We start from the raw sequence: 20674 nt of genomic DNA, 5'->3' as shown, positions 1-20674 counted from the left end.
TAAATTGTAATTTCTTTTCTTTACACTATAAGACTCGAAATTTCCTATAAACGTTCATAGTGTTTTAAAATCCGATAGGAAATCTTAATTTCCTACAAGATAACTATACCTTTCTTAATCAAATTCCTGAAGGAAATAAATTTTTCTTCTGGGAAATATAATTTGTAATTCCTAAGAGTAGAATTGAAAAATAAAATCCATATGGTTATTGGATTTTCAATGTTTCCTGGAGGAAAATTATTTCCCCTATGCCGGAATTATTAGTTTTCTATAAGATACTAATTTTTAAAGGTAACCATCTCACCTGTGTTTGATTCGATTTCTTTTATCCTCGCATATACATCTATTTGCATACGTAACAGTTAATATAGTACAGTCGCACCATATACATGTATATTACTTAAAATGACCGGGAAAGATTTAACCGACGTTAATAGCGTTAACTTATAAATGCATATATTGACGGCTCCATCCCTGCACTTTTCCGATAATCTAAGGGAAATTTAAAGTGAATATTGGCTTCGCCCTCAAAAAGTCACACCGTAAAAAACATATTAAATTTCGAGTAATTTACATGTACCTATGAATCGAGTTTATCTTGGGATTTTGTGTAACGAAGTACTTTCAGTACTTTGATTACAGAAAAAAAATGCATTATCATGATTATAGCCACACTTTCGCATTTTCATCCAGCGTATTTTTTCATATTTAAAAACGGTGAAAGTCGCCTGTGCAATATGTATTTAAATAGTATCAAAATCTTATATTTCGATGTTAATGGTAATTTTCAGTGTTTCGTTAGAGCAATGTTTAACGTTAACGTGTTGTCCTTGATATAATAAAATTTGTAAATCGAGGATTAACATTATATTAACGTAATGCCTTAGAACTATACGTTAAATATTTGTTTAAAAGTTATAATATTAATCCTTGATATCCATGTTTATAAAGAAAAACACCTTCTATTTCATAAATTCTTTTTTTTTTTTTCGCCAGCATTGACTTTGTTTGGCGGATGCGATATTTAAAATCGGGATCGGAATCGAAAACACTTGTACAACTTCTCGATCTCTTGGGCCGATAAGAATGCACCGAACGAGGTAATGTGACTATCAAAGTTATGTATAAATTCATTTTTTGACACATGTATATCTAAATTAGTTAATTTATAGTTTGGATCTCAAAAATATATTGGCAATATGCCAAGAAAAACAAACAAACGATAAAAAAAAAAAAACCCGCCCACGTTTCGATCCTTTGTTGTCCACGTGCACAATAATCGATATTTAACCATTTCTGTGCCACAGGGCCTATTTGGGCCTATTTGAATATCTACGTTAAGTGCCATAGGGCCTATTTGGGCCTATGGCAATTTGAAAAAATATACATTAAAATAAAAAAAATATTAAAGGTCATATGAAACGATATCCTGACCATATTGAGTTATATACGGGAATGAGTTCAGAAGTGCCTATTTAATAAGACTGACATTGTTTTTTGGACATTTTATGCATAATGTGAGCGCCTCAGTCGATCAAAATTACTTAATCGGGAAAAGGAACATTGACTTACGCGGCTTACCTCCCTTGCTTATGACGTCAGTAAGACCCAATCGCCTTATAAAGCTATGTTGTGAATACAAATATCCATGTCATTTTGCAGCATTTTAAAAGAAAAAAAATACTATTTTATATAAAAACTTGTATAATTATACAATAATCAACCACGTCCGTATTTTTTCTCTCAAGAAATGAAATCGTGTGCGTTTTTATTTACATGTAATAGCGTGTACATAATGATATTCAGTTTCGAGACTGCAGGGAGAATAAATGATTTTCTTCATAGATCCACATGCAAGTATAATATAATTTTAATATAAGCATATTTATATGTTTTATTTTGATCTTTTTAATGAAATTGACAAATTCAAAAATAAGTCTGATCGTTTTTTCCCATTTGCATGTTCATGCAATTCATTAAGATTTTTTTTCTAAACAACTTGAAGGCCTCATTGTGCCTCATTCGCTTCACGATTATATTGTTTGTTTCACTTTCAAATTCACAAATATGTTACCATTTAATTATTTTTAGTCTAAGAGAAATTTCTTCAAATGTTTTGTTTTTGAAACGTGTACTTGAATGTGCGGTGTTTTGATTTTAAAACGTGTATGTGCGGTATTTACTCACAGATCCCTTTTATCTCACTTTCTTCCGCAATGTTTTCTTTCGTTTTTTTTATCATTATTGATGCTTGTTCTTAATAAAATCTGTTGATTATCTTCACATTCGTTCACAACTATTTTTATCAAACAACCGATTTATTTTACCGATACATTTCTAAATCCTTAAATGCCATATTTCCGCGATCTAATTTAATAAAACGTTAATACACGTGTACACAAAGTATTTTCTAAAGATATTGCTGCATGCATATATCAAGAAGTCAGAAATTTATATTATTTGAAATAAAATTTAAGAATAATTTTGCGGCATTTTATAGCAGCTCTTAAATACAAACTATGTATACAATGCCTCAAACATTTTCATTGGCCTGCCTTATATACTTTTTTATGTGACAAAATAAATCACATCAATTTAAATGCTTTAATTCCCTTTAAATGTAGCTCAATCATTAAACGTACCGAAGAAGAAAATGATGTTTCTATTTCAAAAGGATAACTAAGGATAATTCATTAATCAGCTGTAAATGTTGGAGCATTTCTTTCGTTAAATTTCCACTATAGTACGGGATCTTCATCATGATTTTACTTTTGTGAGAAGCTGATATTAGATTTGTTCATTAACGACCAATTAAAACTAAGTCATCTGTAGGCTACTACGAAATCAAATGATCTCATTTGAAAAGAAAGACACGTTCATATATGCAAAAATCACTAAAATTTAATCGATAAACTACTGTAAAATTACACTAGTTTTATTGCATTGTTTACATCGGTGGGTCTTTGTGACGTCATAAATCCACAAAATCAAGAACGATAAGCGGGCAAGAATTTTTTCAGGTGCTCAGTTTTCACGGTTATTTCTCAGTAATGCAAAGGCAAAAAAATCTTACATCATGTATTTTAACATTTGTTTATACCAAGCTTTATATTCATGAAAGAAAATCATAGTGTTAAAAATCGTTTCATATGACCTTTAAATATATTCAGGTTCTGTTTTTCATTATTGATTTTTAGCTCACCTGAGCCAAAGGCTCAAGTGAGCTTTTCTGATCACAATTTGTCCGTTGTCTGTCGTTGTCGTTGTCGTCGTTGTCGTTGTTAACTTTTCACATTTTCATCTTCTTCTGAAGAACCACTGGACAGATTTCAACCAAATTTGGCACAAAGCACCACTAGGTGAAGGGGATTCAAGTTTGTTCAAATGAAGTGCCACGCCCTTTTTAAAGGGGAGATAATTGAGAATTATTAAAAATTTGTTGGTATTTTTCAAAAATCTTCTTCTCAAAAACTATTCAGCCGGAAAAGCTTAAACTTGTGTGGAAGCATCCTCAGGAAGTGTAGATTTAAGTTTGTTCAAATCATGGTCCCCAGGGGTAGGATGGGGCCACAATTGGGGGATCAAGTTTTACATAGTAATATATAGAGAAAATCTTTAAAAATTTTCTTCTCAAAAACTGTTAGGCCAGAAAAGCTCAAATTAAATTAGAAGCATGCTCAGGATGTGAAGATTTAAGTTTGTTCAAATCATGGTCCCCGGGGTAGGATGGGGCCACAATTGGGGGATCAAGTTTTACATAGTAATATATAGAGAAAATCTTTAAAAATTTTCTTCTCAAAGACTATGAGGCCAGAAAAGCTCAAATTAAAATGGGAGCATCCTCAGATAGTGTAGATTCAAGTTTGTTCAAATCATGGTTCCCAGGGGTAGGATGGGGCCACAATTGGGGGATCAAGTTTTACATAGTAATATATAGAGAAAATCTTTAAAAATTTTCTTCTCAAAAACTGTTAGGCCAGAAAAGCTCAAATTAAATTAGAAGCATGCTCAGGATGTGAAGATTTAAGTTTGTTCAAATCATGGTCCCCGGGGTAGGATGGGGCCACAATTGGGGGATCAAGTTTTACATAGTAATATATAGAGAAAATCTTTAAAAATCTTATTTTCAAAATCTATTAGGCCAGATAAGCTCAAATTAAAATGGAAGCATCCTCAGGTAGTGTAGATTCAAGTTTGACTAAATCATGGTCCCCGGGGGTAGGGTGGGGCCACAATAGGGGGATCGTGTTTTAAATAGGAATATATAGAGAAAATCTTTAAAAATCCTCTTTTCTAAAACTATTTGGCCAGAAAAGCTCAAATTAAATTGAAAGCATGCTCAGGAAGTAAAGATTTAAGTTTGTTCAAATCATGGTCCCCGGGGGTAGGATGGGGCCACAATTGGGGGATCAAGTTTTACATAGTAATATATAGAAAAAATCTTTAAAAATCTTCTTCTCAAAAACTATTAGGCCAGGAAAGCTCAACTTTGAGTGGAAGCATCCTCAGGTAGTGTAGATTCAAATTTGTTTAAATCATGGTCCCCGGGGGTAGGGTGGGGCCACAATAGGGGGATTGTGTTTTAAATAGGAATATATAGAGAAATTCTTTAAAAATCTTCTTCTAAAAAACTATTAGGCAAGATAAGCTCAAATTAAGATGGAAGCATCCTCAGGAAGTGTAGATTCAAAATTGTTCAAATCATGGTCCCCGGGGGTAGGGTGGGGCCACAATTGGGGGATCAAGTTTTACATAGGAATATATACAGAGAAAATCTTTAAAAATCTTATTCTCAAAATCTATTAGGCCAGATAAGCTCAAATTAAAATGGAAGCATCCTCAGGTAGTGTAGATTCACGTTTCTTAAAATCATAGTCCCCGGGGGTAGGGTGGGGCCACAATTGGGGATCAATTTTTACATAAGAGTAATAGAGAAAATCTTTTAAAAAATTTCTTTTAGTAACTATTTGGCCAAGAAATCTCAAATTGGCGTGTAACCATCCTCAGATAATGTAGATTCAAGTTTGTTCAAATCATGGTCCCTGGGGGTAGGGCGGGGCCACAATGGAGGATACATTTTTATATATAGAGAAAATCTTTGAAAGTCTTCTTCTCAAAAGTATTAGGCCAGGAAAGCCCAAATTTGAGTGGAGGCATCCCCAGATCATATAGATTCAAGTTTGTTTAAATAATAGTCCAGGGGTGGGGTGAGGCCACAATGGGGGATGAAATTTTACTTAGAAATATATAGAGAAAATCTTTCAAAATCTTCTTTTTAAAGATTTTTTGGCCAGAAAAGCTTTAACTTGTGTAGAGGCATCCTCGGGTAGTGTAAATTCAAGTTTGCAAAATCACAGTCCCTAGTGGTAGGGCGCGACCGTGATGGCGGTTTGAATTTTTACATAGGAATATATAGAGAAAATCTTTAAAAATATTCTGGGAAAGTTTTTGGTCCAAAACTCAGTACTTAGTGTGAAAGCACAGGTTATGAGATTAAAGGTAGATTTAAGTTTGATGAAACCATGATTTCCTAGAGAATAGTTGGGCCACGAAATGGGGGGGGGGGTATATAGGAATAGAGAAAAATCTTAGAGGTACAACAACAAAAGGGGCTTGGTATTTACCAAAAAATAAGAGGTGGATAAAAATTGGGAGATTTTCAATTTTTTTTTAGCAAGATCTACTGTACTCAGTTGTCAAGATATTTTGATACTGTAATGCTAATTTGATCAGAATTAAGGCAATGGTTGATCAGGTGAGCGATGTGGCCCCTGGGCCTCTTGTTTAAATTTGTATCAATATACATCGAATGATGTATGTGTTTAGTGAAATACTGCTGATAACGTCACAACGTAAAAAATGACATCATAATAATAACGTCACTACGTCACACAGCGCCAACTCGTTGTCTGCGTTTTACCATGGTTGGCGTATGGTTTTTGTGAATAGATCGCCATGACTTTTCCGTCAGAACCGGAAAATAATATCTGTCCTAATGCACAACCTGGACCAAAGGAAATGCCCCCTCCCCCACAAAAGCAAGACCAATCTTACTTTCTCCTACTCTGCCACATAAACCTGGGGCTCGTTTAACATAACTGACTTTTGACTAAAATCTATCTAAGACCAAAACTTTTCATAAGATCTCATCATAGCTCATAAAATTGTCATATCTTAGGATAACCTTATAAACTGTCAAAATACAGGTCTTAAGTCCAATTTTAACATGGCGAAAGCTAATACTTTAGTCCGCCACAGAAGGACAAGTATAATTCGAGTGTGCGCGACTTTTTTAATTTCATCCTGCCGTTAGTGCTGATTAAAAAAATCAAATAAAACACATCGGTATTATCCATGCGTTTTTTTCTAAATTTAAAACATAAATCGGGTAAAAAGCTACTACATACAGCATCGAACTCTGGTATTGTATAAAATGCAAGAAATCGAGAGAAAATGAATCGCTTGAGGGAGACCGTGTGTGTTTTTTTGACAGAGCACCAAAGGAAGCATGTGCTTTATATTTATTTTTTTCATTCAGAGTTAATTAATGAACAGCAATATAAACTGCGATATGCCAAATAAAGAGGAATGGGGCACTGAAAAATTACTTTGATATGATCCTAGAACAAAATTTTAGCCAGATGATCAACATTAAAAGAATTCAATCTGGTGACATTTTACTGTAGTTTTCATGCATGTGAAAGAACAAAACTGAATCTTTGGACAGAAAAACAAGAAATGCATGTTATAACTTATTTGGATATAATGGTGATGCTTCTTCGATCGTGTTCGAGATAAAGGCTTCAGTGCAACTCCCCCCCCCCCCCCCCCCCCCCCCCGCGTGCGCGCTTCAAGTCCTATTGATACCTTTTTCGTATCTTCTGTCTCCTTCTTCAGAGCATTTCAAACAGAGACATTCTTTCTTGAAACTATTTCAACCGTGTCTCTAAAATCGCACATCATAGACATTTAATTTGGTTCTGTCCGCACTGACTTTCAAGCCATTACCTGTTTTATGGTCACAAAGAGCATCTACTGTGTATACAGACGCAAATATAGCGGTAAAGGAAGGAAGATTTCTAGGGCTGTAATATACTTTATGAAAATACTTTTTATTCTTTCAGTTTATGTATAATTTTAGTATATAAAATATATCAATGTTTTAATCACAAAATTTTATCATTATTATATTTTAGACAACTCAGTTGGTCAAGCGGATTTAATCACTAAAACAAACTGTAAGACCACAAGTTGGTAAAAAAAAAATTCCTTAGCTCGAATCGAGATATTGAATCGTAAATGTTTTGCATTTCATAACTGTTATATTTTTATCGTATGATGATGAACTATGTGTAATCGTTAACTTTCTTAGGTCTATATTGTTTTTGATTCTTTGAATATTAGAACTATAATATAAATCACAATCGTAAATGTATCGATAAATAAGCTAAGATATTAGAGAACATTAAGAACAAAATTATACATCTTTTTCCGAGAGGTCAAACGTTTACAACTTACGATCGTGATTGTTAATATTACACGTATGATGTGGTAAAAGTTTTAACTTTGTATGGAATAAAATGTAAAAATTAAGATAGTGTTCACCTGTCTGAGAAAAGGAAGATTTTAAAACATACAAATAATTTAAAACTACATAGTCCGATTTTTTTGGGCTATGAGAGTATCAAATATTTTTCTATACAGACCAAATCTATTAGAAATACGCCTATTTACACAAGAAAAATCCGTCTCCTTTCAAAGTTTGAATTATTTAAAGTACATAAAATTTTTCTGTATGAGAACAGAAAACAAACAAACAAACGAACTCCATCTTGGTAATGTTTAGAAACGGAAACCGTTTGGTTTCGTTCCCGAATGATTGGGTTTATTCAACCCGCATGTGATGTATCGATTGTATACAAAACACTTTTCCAAATGTTAGTGAATAAAATATACCGACGTTTATTTTTTATTTGAATTTTTTTCATAGTCGTTATACAACCATACCCGCCTTGACCTCAACAGCGAATTTTATTATGAGACGAAAGAAATCAATACAATTTATGTCGTTTGTTTTTGTAAATAAATTGTGTACATCACTTTTTCAGTAAAATATGGCTTAATTGACCTGGAAAACTACTGCCATGTCGATTATGATACACATACTTAGCATAGCCATCGTATAAAAGCGAACACAAAATTTTAAAAAGATTGGGCATAGCAGCTTTAAAAATTTCACGATAAGCCTATATATTATTCTATAATTACGAAATCATTAATACAGTCATTTGGGGTATTTTGAATAACACATTTTGTTCAACTTGATCGTAAAATATGTGTAAAAACGCATGTTTAATACAGTTCGTTGTTTTGGTCCAACAGAAAGATCATACTCGTTTATGTGCGGACCTAGAAGGTGGTGCATGGACTATTCCTTCCACCTCTTGGACAATTCAAATTAATAAGATTACATAGCAAAATTCCCGAAATAGGCCTAAAACTCCCTCTCCAACCTTTGAAAATAAATTATCCCTCGGATACCCCCTGGAAATGTTTTCTGGATCCGCGCATGCGGTAACAAACGTACACTGTATCAATTTTCTCGCTCAATATAAAAGCAATAACATACAATGTAATGAGAAATGAATATTTAACAGCGTTTTCATCACACAAATTCCCTTTATTAATGTATGTCATTTCTTCTTTAAACTCTCTATATATAAATCACTGGCGTCGGAAGCAAATTGAAAGTGGGGGGGGGGGGGGGGGAGCTAGACTAATCCTCAGAAATGTTGACAAGCAAAAGAAAAAAAAAACACTAATTCCCCAAATCATGAAAATCCTAATCCGTGGGGGGAGGGGGGGGGGGGGGGGGATACGTATACTAGAATTAATTCTTAATTGACTCCAACTTCTCAATATTTTAATCATTTCAATGTAAATTTAGGAACAATTTTGTTTCCTGCGAGAAAAAAAAAGGGGGGGGGGGGGGGGTTGAACCCTCTATGATGCTATGTGCCTATTGGTCTAACTTTGCAAAAAAAGTGGGGTGGGGTCTAAGCCCCCCTTAGCCCCCCCCCCCCCCCGATTCCGACGCCTATGTAAAATAACATTGCAGGTGGTGACTGTTGAAGAGTGTCACTTGTTCATGTTTTGTACATTGCAGTGCGATACATCAAAGTTTCTAAAACACGAAACGCGGGCCGGGGTGGTTCGAAATACCCCCAAATGACTGTACGAGCATAAACTTGGATGGGCGTTTATGGTTGCGCGATTTCATAGAAATGATTATTAAAACGAACAAGGAATTGTTTACCAATCTAGCACAGTCATTCTTTGTCTGTCTGTCTGCGTATCTAACACACATTAAAAATCAATTCCTTTTTGCGAATTTCTTAAACTGCATCATGATAAACCTTAACAGCTGCAGCCAGCAATACCCGCCTCTTGATCACTTACATATTTGCGTTATACTAATTAATTAGTTTTTGAAAATTATCCGCTATTAATGACAATGATTGTTACAAAAATATTGTATTAATCATGCATACAGGCTATAAAACAATGTAAGTTGGTTATATAAAATCGCTTTAAAACATTTGGTGTTGTGCTTTATTACACATAAAGTTTACTGTTGATCCAATATGGTTTGTACATGGTCAGTATATCCCATACGGTGCGAGACCGAATGGAGATGTTTTAAAAATAAATGTCCACATTATTCGGGGGGAAACTTAGTTATTGCTATTTAGACCATATACTGTCGTGATAACTATTTGATAATCCCGCCCCATCAACTGAACATTTTTAGTTCCATTTTTCACAATTTGAGGGAAACTCTGGTGTGAAAAACATGATTTAGTTTGCATTGCATGTCATAAGGTTAGTAAAAAAGAAATCCGATAATTTATGAATTTTTTTTAAGTCAACCTATACTTAAACTCTCTCTCTCTCTCTCTCTCTCTCTCTCTCTCTCAGGAATAAGATAGATTTTTTATCGTGAAATTTATGTCTCATTTATATTCAAACAAAGAAATAAGAGATATATGCATTAGATCTTATAGAACTAATTACAATTTCAATGATAAAAAAATCCCATGTATGCGTGGATTATAATAAAGGATTGACAGAATATGAAAGTGATTATTTTAAAAACTGCACGTATTTGTTAAAGCTTGGGAACATGCATCATTAATGAAGTAATTCATATTTTGGGAAAGACGTGGTTTTCTTTACATTTCTTTATCATTTGGCGACGCTAAAAGAAAAGAAAAAAAAATGGCGTATAATGTCTTATTTGAAATGACAGAGAAAAACATAAAAACCCATTGTTTTCGATAATAACATTAGAAATTATCAATTAAACACAAAACTGCATCCCGCAACGCTAAAAAATGGTATGGCGCGTTGTGTAAGATTGTTACGTCAAAACATGAATTTGATAACGTCATGCTTGGCACTGAAGCGTAATAACGTCTTTTTTGACGTGGCAGCGAAAGGGTTAACAGGTTGGGACCAATCGCCCAAATGGGATATAATAGCCCAAATGGGATATAATAGCCCAAATCGGATATTCATTTAAGGTGCAAAAAATGAAAATTTTTGATTTTGAAATTTTTGATATAAATCCAGGGTTGGCCGGGAAATACCAGTGCTGGGAATTACCGGTGGTAAATACCGGTATTTCCCATCCCGGTCAATACTACTGTTTTTCACTAATCTGGGAAATACTGGGAAATACTGGGAAATACACATTTATAATCTTTATTTCTTTAATTTTTCCAATGCAAAACGTATGTTTATGATAAAAGATATGAACAATAAGCATCAAAAACCAATTTATCCTACTTTCCCATTTCACTGCCAGTTTATGAATCTTAAATTCACCAATCACCTATTCCCCCAGACTTCTATAGCTGCTAAAGTACAAATTTTAGTCCAGCTTTTTGAACTTCAAGTTTTCTGTTTTACAGATTTATAATTCAAAGCACAATATAAACTGTTATAATTACTGTAATTGTTACAAGTAACAATTAAATAATCACACATGTTGTTATAATAAATGACACTTGACAGTTTTGTGCTCCTGTTTTGGGGAGATATATACTATGAGTGGGGCTGATTGGCTTCTTCTTAGGTGTGTTGCATACTGAGGTAGTGACACAATCACACTTCACTTTTCACAATTTTCTTGCACCATTTTCACATTCACCAAATAACTAGAAAATGGAACTTTTGATATCATGTTTATGATAACTGTATAGGTTCACCTATACCTGACTAGTCTTAAAAACAAAATAACAATGTTGTCAATGAATAAACCATGTTTGGAGTATTCATAAGAAGATAACCAATGCATTACTGGGCAGGCAAAACTTGTTAAAATCAAAGAACATTATAAAATGTCAAAAAGCTGACAAGGTGTACTATTGCCTACATCCCTACAGATTTGAATAAGACTAATGTCTAAGTATGAAGTACTATAATATGTAGTTGTACTTTATTTCCCAGTATTTCCCGGGAAATACCAGTAATTCCCGGGAATTACCAGTATTTCCCACCGTCCTGGGAAATATGAGTATTTCCCGCTTTTTTGCCAACCCTGTATAAATCTGCATTATGAGCCTGTCCTATGACAGTCTGGACGGGACTCCCAAAACGGAGTTAACTCCCAAAACGGAGTCTTTGGCTCCATCATGCATTGCGGTAAAATGGCGTTTTTAATGTAAACAACGTGTGAGTTATGCCCCTTAGTTCTAAATAAATCTCTAAAATTGGCCAAAAACACGACAAAAATTAATTCTAAATTTTTAAAAATATTTCTTAACGTTTATGGGTCATATTAATGTCATATGTTCATAACCATTTACTTGTATTAAGTAAATTTAATTTTTAAAATGAAAAATTCACCCAAAACTTCTATCACGCACAACTATAACTGTTTTTAAATGAATTAAACGCTTGGATATGTTTATTTATCATTGTTAAAAGGATAGTCTCATTTTAATCATTTTCATGCTAAATTATTCAATTATCTTGAATAATTATGTATTTAACATGGTTTCCTAACATCGCAAATGCCGCAAGCGATTATAATTGTTTAGATGATAATTATCAGTTTAATTTAAAGAGTTATTGTGTCTAGAGTGATAATTTGTTTAATTTTCTAGGCTTTTAAACAATCAATCCTATTTTTTAAATATAAATAAGACGTTTTTAATCATCGATAGAGCAGCCAGTATTTCTTTGTAATTGAAGCTTTTTTCGTTTACGCACTTATCAATTTGTATGTTTGGTGATTTTAAATTGTAACACAATACGAAAAAAGTAAAATTTAATGCAATTTTCCTTTTATTAACGATAAAATTCCATGAAAAACACAAAAATATCACTTTTTAAGCATCGTCCAAATGTCCAACTTCGTAGATGAATAACTTTCTTAAGTGCAAATAAACCCCTATTTCGTGCAAATACGATCGATAGTAAATTATATCCTGGGTCTTTTAAAACATGTTAGAAGTCTGCCAACACATGCAGCTCTTTGCAAGACGATTTCTTGTTGACCCCATGTTTTCATCGAAAAATCGCCATATTTTGTACCAGTGCGCATGCGTACACTCCCAAAACGGAGTCCAATATGCCTGCAGAAATTCACTTCCATTGACTCCGTTTTGGGAGTCCGTCTAGACTGCTATGATATCGCGGTAGTTAAATCATTTTGTCGAAAAATCTATCAATACGGAAATATTTCTGGAAACTACTGTTATTGTGAGATTCCTCTATAATATACCTCAGTGATGTTCAGTGTGCCTCTGTTTACTATGCCTTAAAATATCCTGACAACAAATATCAATTTCAGCGCGTGCTACTTTACTAAAGCAGAAATACCGCGATACCATAGAACCCGCGATATGATAGGAAACAAGTAATAATGTGTATCAAATGCAACAACTTTTGGTTAAGAAGTTTTTTCTATATGTCTATAGTTTGTTTTCTATATGTCTATAGTTTGTAAGATTGATCTCCAAGAAGTTTTGGATGTACTGAGGGATCAATCTCCGTAAAAGTATGGTTACAGAAAAAGTTGTTTACCAAGTTGTTGCATTTCATCTATTCTAATGGGGATTTATATCTATCTTCGCTAGCCAAGGGTTTTTGGTCCACTTTGCTCCCCATAAGCCCTTGGCGGATTTCATTATGAAAACTCAGTGATGTGGTGGCACGTACTACTATCTAGCGAGCAACTTGAGTTGTGCCCCTTGCATATATACATTTTAATCAAATTAAACAACGGGTTATACACACACTACGGCATTAATACAACTTGAAAACATGTTACTACCGAATATCGGAACATAATTAACAATGTTATTAAATACGAATTAAGTTATAACCTAGGGAAAGCACGTAATGTTTTATTTATAGTGTTTTGTAAGGGCTGGCACTGGGATTGAAAAAGTTGCTGATTTATATATGAAAGCTTTCATGCCATTAAAACAGGTATCGTCATGAATTTTGCGGACCAAAGAAATTAAATAAAACACAGCTCATTGAACCCTTAAAAGCAATAACCATAAGCAGAAACGTATATATAAGCATAAACTAACAAATGTGATACATTGTGATATATTTATTGAATAATTTCATCATATCTTTCCCAAAAAAATAAAGTATGTAAATTATAGTCTCTGGGATAACAGTGATAGTCTATGGTGTAACTTTTTGTTCTTGTTACACCAAGGACTGTTACACAAAGGACATATGTCTCTGCTAAATAATTACTGCTCCCTCAGAGTAAAAGAGCATATTATCTGCTTCAACAACACATAGCAATAGTTTGTCTGTTTTCCAGAGTGTCTAAATATTTCATTTTCCTAAGTATTTCCTGTTAGCCCAAAGACAATATAAAAAGTTACACATTTATTTCTACTTACTTATCATTAAAAAAATTGAGTAAATTTTATCTTCAGCTATTTTGTCTTCTATCATTGTTTATAGCTGTACGATGGGAATAAGGAGGCATCAATTATCTTTCAAATTACTAAGAATAGCAACTCTTACACACCAATATTTTGTTTCGTTACACCATGGACATAAAAACATGTACAGACAAACTTGATCTCGCTGAAAATTATTGTTCATATATTTTCTTCGTCTTTTTGCTTGAGAGAGGTATTTTACTTACCTTTTATCTCTTGACCCTATTATTTTAATAAAAAATGGTCTTACTACCTTACAAAACCTATTTAAAGTCGCAAACTCTGAGTGGGAACAGTCAAATAATGTGAAAAAATCAACTTATAAACTTTCTAAATTTTTAAGATTTTGTTAGAATTAACTGTTTATGTGCCAATATGTATGCTAATATGTATCCAAAGGTAGCACAAAAGTGAAACTTGACAAAAATCAAGGATTATACTTTCTAGTGCCCTTGAACAACCCAATACCACCTTTTTTGAGAATGACCCATATACTAACGGGATATGCAACTTCTACATATGCCATGTTTACTTCCCATGCTAACATGTGAGCCTTGACAAGTTTGTAGAACAATGTTCATTCCCAGTAAAACATACAGGTTTTTTAAAGAGATCTGGTCAGACCATCGTTGGGGAGGCACTGTACTCGAGAACTTGTGTCTCAACTTGTTAAAAGCACAGAATGTTTTACCAAAGATCACACTTGTGTTTTCTTTTAAAGTTTATATTTCCCAGCACTGTGATTCATCATTGGATTAGCTACTTGCAGCTGCAGCCAATCATAAAACGTAGCTTGTCACCAAGTTTCCGTAATGAAATCCACCAAGGGTTTCTGGGAAGCAAAGTGGACCAAAAACACTTGGCTATTGATTATCAAAGATGATTTATATAAAAAATTTCAAAATCAAAAATTTTTGTTTTTTGCACTTTAAATTTATACCCCATTTGGGATTTTAGATCCCAGAGGGGCTATTATATCCCCTTTAGGCGATTGGTCCCAACCTGTTTAAAGTTTCTCACTCCTAAATGTACTTGTATCAAAAATGTCTTGAGAAGTATAACATTGAAATCTTTAGACAGATGCAAATATAATGGAAAGGGGAGGGGGGTCAGTGTTCATCCCTCTTAGTTTTGACCAATTTAATGTGACCTTTAAGGCTTTTTGCACTTAAAATCAGAGACATGTCTCTGCCTAAAATGCAATTTCAGCCTGATTAGGATTTTTTGTCAGTATTTTTGATTAAGCAAATTTATTTCTACAAATATTGTTTTTAAATAATGCACAGTTTACTCATTCCACCCAGCTTCACTTTTTTAACATCATTTTGTTACTGTTTTGAGATGTCAGATCTTGAACTTTAAAATGGTCTAAATATGCAAAACTCAAGATAAATGAAATTCTATTATGATCTTCTCTCTAAAGACGAGGTATATTAAAATATATCTTACCTCCTGCTAAATTGTAAGGAAATCATTAGTTAACAGCAGCTATGTGGAGACTGTGTATATTCAGTACGAAATATATCAATTGTTAAGCTAGGATTTTGACAAATTATTAATTCATCTACTTCATTAAAGGTCAGACGACACGTTCCTCCAGAATTCCAATAAAAGATATCAATTTTATAATTATTTTTAAAATGATTAAATTGTACTTGTATATGGTTATAATTCTAGATGGTGGAGTGATTAGAACCGTGGCCGCTCACTGCTTGAAGCGTATAGATTCTAGAGGTCGTGAGTTCAAATCCCTGCCCAGGCTGAGATAGAGTTCCAATATAGTGAATTTTGCTGTGCTGTATATATTTATTTTTATATCAGCAATTCAAGTGTATTTTATGGGAAATTGCATACTCTAGTATTTTGCAGAAATGCCTGGTAAGGTTCTCTAATTTTTTGCAAGAAAGCTTGTGAAAGTAGTTGTAAACAAATTCCTGGATAAAGTTATATAAAATTGAGGAACGTGTCGTATGACCTTAAAGTTACTTTAGATCTATAGGTGCACCCTGTAAGCAAGTATTGCATTGTGAATTCACATTTTTTTTACACCTGTATTCAGCAGGTGGTACAGAAATTTACACTCGGCTTCTTAACCAATCAAATCTTGTGTTATAAGCGACATAGGAAATAAGTCTTATTATCCCCTTATGAGCAGGAATCTTAAATAAGGAAGTGCAAGACACCTTTTGCTGAATGTTCATTGCCACAATGTATGTATTTTCTTAATAATTGTTGGATTAAATTTAAACATGTAACTAACTATTTTGAATTATATCTGTTTGAATAAGGAATTTTAAAGAAAAATCATCAAACATAATAATTTTGACATTAGAGATTTGGGGTAAAGTTCGAAACGAAATAGAACCGAAATAAAACGAAACGAAATCTACCGAAACGAAATGAAACGAAACCTAACAAAATGAAACGAAATCTACAGAAACAAATTGAAAATAAAATTGAGCAAAATGAAATCACAATTAATTGATATATATATATATATATATATATATATATATATATATATATATATATATATATATATATATATATATATATATATATATATATATATAATATATTTAACCATTTTAATTTAAAATATAATACATGTTTACATTAATTATATTTAAGTGTTTATCAATAATAATGAGTTTCTGTTAACACGAAATGAAAGATAGAAAGAGTTGGTTTATTTCATTACTCCCTTCCCCCCTAACCACCTTCACATACACACATGGTGGGTTTCAAGGCCTATGTTCTTGTGATGTTACTTAAAGGATCAAATCTAAATATTTACTAGTATGGAGTGTATACCACCCTTATAATTGCGTCTACAGAAAATAAAACTTCAACTATGTAGCATCTCTCAATACCTTGTGAAAATGAAATTTACTGTGGTCTCTTCAGTTCACTGGGATAATTTAATTAAGAAATCTGTCAGTTAGTAACTAATACTGTTTGTCTTTAAAAGCGAAAGCATGTGTGACAACTCAATTTATCACAAATGGCCTAGTTGCAATTTACCAAATTATTTCTCAAAGAATTACTAGTCCTCTTTTATTTTACTGTTTATAAAAGTGCATGATCTGATATAGTGTGGTTTTTGACAAAAGCAAAACAAGAATCTCCATGTTCTAAAGTCTGAATTTCTGTTTACAGGTATGATTACAAATGGATTGTATTAAAAAATAACCAAAAGTGATACAAGGAACTTGAGATTTATATTTAGTTAGAGTCTAAATATTTTTAGCTCACCTGAGCTCAAAGCTTAAGTGAGCTTTTCTGATCACTTTTTGTCTGGCGTCCGTCCGTCTGTCCGTAAACTTTTTACATTTTCAACTTCTTCTCCAGAACCACTGGGCCAATTTCAAACAAACTTGACACAAAGCATCTTTAGGTAAAGGGGATTCAAGTTTGTTAAAATGAAGGGCCTCACCCTCTTTAAAGGGGAGATAATTAAAATTCATTTAAAATTTGTTGATATTGGAATGGGACACATTGGGGGGGGGGGGGGGGGAGGGGGTGTGGGGGGGGGGGGGTCCAATTTTACAAAGAAAAACATTTGAATTATTCACAAAAAATCAAATGTTATTATATATGGTTTTACTTATATGCAAGCATTTTGACATATTTTTGATTTTTTAATACTGTTTATAGACTCAGGCCCCTGGACAATTCTTGGGCCACACAAAGGACTCAAAGTTTGATGTGATCTATAATCCATATATAAACACTTGTTTATGTTTTTCTCAAGAGCTGCAATGCTCTGTAAAATCATCCTGTTACAAAGAGGCTCAATTATAAACAAGAATATGCAAGGAAATTTTTTTTATATAGGATCTATTATACGACATTGTTCAGATATTTTGTTTATGACTCCATAAAGCTGTCTATTGTTGCTCAGGTGAGGGATGTGACCCATAAGCCTCTTGTTTTTTTTTTTGCATTAAAATGGGCAGTAGCTTTTGAAGTGTATGCCAGCTACAAATGCGCATGTCTAGGAATGAACAAACATAACCTGTTCCTTCTAAGGCCTAACAAAAAAATAGGTTTGTTTCTGCTTTTCAGACCAGACGGGTAAGGTTTGCGGTTACGGGGAGATAACTCACACATTTTCATTGTGACGTAACACCATCTACCCTTTAATTCAGTTATGACGTCAAAATTTATATGACGTCATAATTGATTTTAGTTTTTTTTTATTTCGTGGGGTTTTTAGTTTCAATGAAAAAATAAAAGGACACAAGCATTTTATCAATTTCCACGAAAACGAAATCCGCATCATATGGTTTTGAATAGTGTTTTAAAAACATCAGATTACACATATTCTAACCTACGTTTTTCCTGAAATCTGTGGACTTGGAAAGGTTTCAAATAAGATGTTTTCGTTTACATAATAGTAATCCAAAATTAAGACTTTTGTTGCATTTTATTCTATTTTTAGATAGTTCATCAGAAATTAATAAAAGTGAATCATAATATTAATAGTGATATTATTTTCGAACATTTTAAGCATAAATAACCCCCATAATAGTCACATATAAAATGTACATTTTATCAAAATGAAAATTGGAAATCATGAACTTTGACCTTTTGTATTTATAAAACGGGACGGGCAAAATTCATTTGAATTTTATGAGAAAAAAGACTTTAGTATAGTGAACAAAATAGTATGTAACTTTTGTACAACCTCTAAAAAATGCAAGCCGCAAACCTTACCTTAAACCCGCGCCAACCCCAAAAAATTTTTTCGAGCCAGTTGAACTCGAGAAATGTTCCCACCAGCTGGGGAAAAAGTTCATCAGATCATTTTCCTCTGGGCTTTTTTTTTTATCTTACCCAGTTTAATAGATAAATGGTTTAATATGCATAATTGAACAGATGGAGAAGGAAAAAAAAAAAGCCTACCTACCGACTCTAATTTTTTTCAGCCTGAAAGCGGAAACAAAACTATTATTTTGTTTGGCCTAAAATACTAGTAAACACTTTGATATGTATACATGTAATATATTTTAAAATTGAAATGGTCACATATACATGTATATCAATGAACCTGACTTCATTTTGCTCTAATTTACTTCATTTTGTTTTCGTATATTTTGTTTTGGTTTTGATTTGATTTAGTTTCGGTAGGGTTTCGTTTTATTTCCGTAGATTTCATTTCGTTTCTGTAGATTTCATTTTGTTTGGTTTCTATTTCATTTCGCACTTAACATGTACCCTAGAGATTACAGATTTGACATTTTGTGTAAAACATGTTAGAATATATAAAAAAGACTTGTGTAATGTTTTAAGGTTTTTTGTTTATGACTTTAAATTACTTTATTTTTCAGTTTTGTATATGTGTTGACTTTTTGTGAAGGAGATGACTTGTGTAGGAGATGGTCTGACACTGTGCGACTGGACTGTAAATCACATATAGTTGAAAATAATCTTAAAGGGTACCTGCAGCCCAGCCGATATGAAACATATGTTAAAGAGTTTATTTACCAAAATTTAATGCAAAAAACCGCATCGAAATCGGTGCAAAAATAACGGAGTTACGCCTCTTCAAAGTGGCTATTTTTACCTGCTTTGGGAAATCTAATCAAGAGAAAACAGAATTAGGCGATAACGAGGCTTCAGCGGAAGTGACGTCACGAGGTCAACATGAGGGAAATTTCCTTACAAAGCTATACAAATTAAATTCGATTTTTCAGCCAAAATGATTGATATAGGTCTGATGTTTTGACGTATATTGTTATTTTAAGTATTGTAGATCTAGAAATTTGTATCCGTTATTATTTTATTACAATCAGATTTCTTTTTAAAGGATTTTAAAATGTGTTATTCTCGTCGCCTTTTTACCGAGGAATACGATATCTTAAAACGCTTACATGGGCAAATTTATGTTTATTATTCATTTTTTGATTACATAATATCCTTTCACACACGAGTGATCCGAGATAATGACACAGGTAAACAGGTAAACTAACGAAGCCACTGCTACGTGTAGCTGGGGTATGTATACACAAGGTACATGAGTCTGGTGAACAAAGAGAGGGTTTCACACCTCTAGACTGGTAAATTGATTTGTGTATAATTAGCTACTCAATTGTTAAAAGATAAAACAAAAAAATAAATTAGACTGTGTAAAATCAAGCATTCGTCAGCTAAAACATGTGTATAGTCCGTCAATCAGTGATTAAAGAATCATGCATGATACTATTAAATAGTAAAACTAATGTTCGAAGTAAATGCCTTTATTGTTACTTATCTAATCACTTAAATAATGACCAAATTTACAATTCAGCAATTGAAACCTTTTCTATGTGAATAAGTAATTATTTCGGATTTATAATTTCTTATTTAATAAAGTGCAACTTTCTTTCGAGGGCTATGGTCAGCAATTAAACGCTTTATAACTTCGTATAGCTTAAATTGTAATACTGACAACGAATCATTATGAAATCTAAATAAACTGGACATTTTGACAAAGGATGTAAATAAATGTAAAATTAAATTCCATTATCGTATTTTTAAAAGAATACGAGACAGACTTAATCATGCACCCATCTTGGACTTTCGCCTTGATCCGTTTATAATCCCGTGTTTGTTTGTGAAAGAATGCATACTATTTTGATTGTTATTGGTCCGATGTCAATATTATTGAATAATCGGGCGACATCATTTGTAATTTTATGCCTTCTACGAGA

General features: G+C 32.9%; 1 protein-coding gene across 3 annotated transcripts in view; it reads left to right on the top strand.

Annotated features, from left to right (window-relative positions):
• The window catches only part of LOC105340029 (uncharacterized), a 47050-nt gene that overhangs the window by 2458 nt on the left and 23918 nt on the right, over window positions 1-20674 (top strand). The window contains exon 1 of one of the 3 annotated variants that reach the window (XM_066072215.1): window positions 997-1100. The exons of the other annotated variants lie outside the window; for them this stretch is intronic. The gene's annotated coding sequence lies outside the window, so the exon portion shown is untranslated. Of the gene's footprint in view, window positions 1-996; window positions 1101-20674 lie in introns of those variants that run through there. 3 annotated transcript variants of the gene reach the window in all.

Source organism: Magallana gigas, chromosome 9 (genome assembly GCF_963853765.1).
Source record: "Magallana gigas chromosome 9, xbMagGiga1.1, whole genome shotgun sequence".
Taxonomy (NCBI): Eukaryota; Metazoa; Mollusca; class Bivalvia; order Ostreida; family Ostreidae; genus Magallana; species Magallana gigas.
Note: the sequence above shows the minus strand (reverse complement) of the source record. Positions and strands in the feature narration are given on the sequence as shown.